The following is a 3,050-nucleotide window of genomic DNA, read 5'->3' as shown; positions in this document are numbered from 1 at the left end:
CACAGAAGATTTGGGGACCGGGCACACAAGCACATATCACCATGCATGTACAAAAAACCAGCAACAGTTGGACGTAGTCACAGCTTCTGGCTGCCAAGCATTGTCCTGGCGCCAGAATGAGGTTTTCACTCTGCAGCGGAGTGTGCGTTGTTATGAAACTTCCTGGCACATTAAAACTGTGTGCCGGACCGAGAGTTGAACTCGGGACCTTTGCCTTTCACGGGCTAGTGCTTTACCAACTGAGTTACCCAAGCACGACTCACGCCCCGTCCTCACAGCTTTACTTCTGCCAGTACCTCATCTCCTACCTTCCAAACTTTACAGAAGCTCTCCTGCGAACCTTGCAGAACTAGCACTCCTGAAAGAAAGGATATTGCGGAGACATGGCTTAGCTACAACCTGGGGGATGTTTCCAGAATGAGATTTTCTCTCTGCAGCGGAGTGTGCGCTGTTATATCCTTTCTTCCAGGAGTTCTAGTTCTGCAAGGTTCGCAGGAGAGCTTCTGTAAAGTTAGGAGACGAGGTACTGGCAGAAGTAAAGCTGTGAGGACAGGGCATGAGTCGTGCTTGGGTAGCTCAGTTGATAGAGCACTTCCCCGCGAAAGGCAAAAGCCCCGAGTTCGAGTCTCGGTCCGGCACACAGTTTTAATCTGCCAGGAAGTTTCATTGTCCTAGTGCCTTTTAATCAGTGATCGGAAGTTAGGCTGCAAATATCTAGTGGATACTGGGTCAGACACTAGTGCTTTTTAATCAGTGATCGGAAGTTAGGCTGCAAATATCTAGTGGATACTGGGTCAGGAGACTGCTACATTGTTGTAGACCAGCAACCTTATTCTATGTGTCTGCTGTGAACAATTTGTCAGTAGCAATGTACGGCACCCACCCAGTGTATGGAAGTAGACCTGGAGCTGCACCCAGCATTTATATGGGATTTTACAGTCACAGATGTCACTGAAACCATTGTCGGTGCTGATCTATTGGTGAACAATCACCTGCTACCAGATAAGGTGAACACAATTAGTGGATAACGTAACCCATTCTGGTGACTTTGGCATTCCGTCGCTACACGGTGGTGCACTCAGCTGAAGTTATGCAGGCAGATTCTGCAGAGTATGGTTTCCAGCCTTGACGTGACCCTCAGGAGCACCGAAAGCTGTATACTGTACATGATATAAATACCACAGATAGCTCACCAGTTTCCTGTCGACCATGACGTCTGACCCCAGAGGGGTTACGATCACCAATGCACAATTTAATGACATGCAGGGGGAGAGAGGATTATGTGGCCATCCAGTGGTCCATGGTCCTCTAACATACACCTGTACTGCAAGGACTACCCTTCTGTTTAACATACTTACATGACATGCTTATCTTCTTGTCAAGCATGGAACGACACGAGCAATACCTGACAAGTCTTGAAAAGGCTCAATACATAAGACGTGTACTAAACACAGCCAAGTGTAATTTTGGACAGCCACATAGCGATTTTTTAGGACACTGTATTCCATTGAAGGGTTCATTTCCTCTGGCTGAAAAGGTAGAAGCATTTTGCAGATGGTGCGCCCACATACTGTTTGGGAGTTCTGACGTTTTCTAGGCATGCTGAACTTCTATCAGCAACTTCTTCCACACTCAGTGGCATTACAAGAACCTTTTACCACAACACGTACTGGCAGTACTCATGTACATGCACTGTGCAACACTTACCTCCAACTCATCCATGCGGGAGCTTCTCGCTGTAGTCCTCATACATCAGTTGTATTGCTGAATGGTATCATCCCTAGCTTGGAAGTATTTTACGAACTGTGGTAGCAGTGAAGTTTAATGCTCCATTTGCTGTAAAAGTAAATGCAATTGGTGTGTACCATCAACTATAAATTTAATAGAGATGTATGAAGCTGATTAGGTGCTTTACAGCATGAGACACCTTAAATACAAAAATAGTTTAAGAATATTGTAGCATTATAATAATATTGCAGAGGTCATTAGCCAAGAGATACGGTTTTCGGACAAAAAATGTAATTGATTTGTTTATAAAATAAAAATAGTTCTTAATGCACAAACATTTATTTACCTTCAGACATTGGTCCTTTAGTTCTTTTATAAATTGCTGCACACATTTCAAGTATTATTTTCGTTAATGTGCACTGTGGTATTCGAGTGCTGTACTGTAAGCTAGAGTAACTCTCTCCTGTAGCAAGGAATCGGAGTGTTACAGTGAGCCTCTCTTCTGCAGATACAGCAGTTCTTCAATGAGTACTGTGCTCTGTGAATGAGGATACACTTCACTGAGCACATACTGAAATATATGCTCAGCCATTCTTAAGTAATTTATGTATGACTTGACGTCTTCCACTGCACGCTCACATAACACGTTTTGTGATGCTTTTATTGTCTCGTCGTAAAACCCATGGCTGCACCCAGGTAGGTTTGCTTTTTTTCCCCCATTCCTCTTCCACATCTGCACACAGTGCAATTGTGGTACATGGAAACTGCTGCGGTTAATAACAAGTTGTTGTTGTTGTTGTCAGCCATCTTGATCTTTGATGAAAAATATGATGGCAGTGTAATACTCCTTTTTAGCGTCATGTCAAAGATTTTTGTCAAATAAATTTTATGAATATTTGATCATATCTTTGATCAAATCTTTGACAAAGAAATTTGATAGTGTAATACGGGCCTAAGCAATATCATCAAAACAAGACTTGTACACATACATTAGCAGAACAACCTAGATCGAGCTTCAAGTAGCCTCGGAGAGCTATTGGCAACCAACTGACACAGACACATTTACAACTCCTGGCTGTGAACAGTGGTTGCTCTGGCTGCCAGCAGTTGGTTGTATGATCCCAGCTATACCACCTTGTAGCCATTCACCCTGGTGGCCCTTCATTTACAAGTTGGGGGGGGGGGGGCAGAATTCATAATTTTGCGTGACACTCAGTAACATTAGAAAGAAGGTAGTGAAAGTAGTACCATATTGACTGGTTCTGTGGTGTAATGGATAAGGTAAGACATTGATGTGATGGATAGGGTAACACATTGATGTG

The sequence above is a fragment of the Schistocerca piceifrons genome, chromosome 9 (genome assembly GCF_021461385.2).
Source record: "Schistocerca piceifrons isolate TAMUIC-IGC-003096 chromosome 9, iqSchPice1.1, whole genome shotgun sequence".
Classification (NCBI taxonomy): Eukaryota; Metazoa; Arthropoda; class Insecta; order Orthoptera; family Acrididae; genus Schistocerca; species Schistocerca piceifrons.
Note: the sequence above shows the minus strand (reverse complement) of the source record.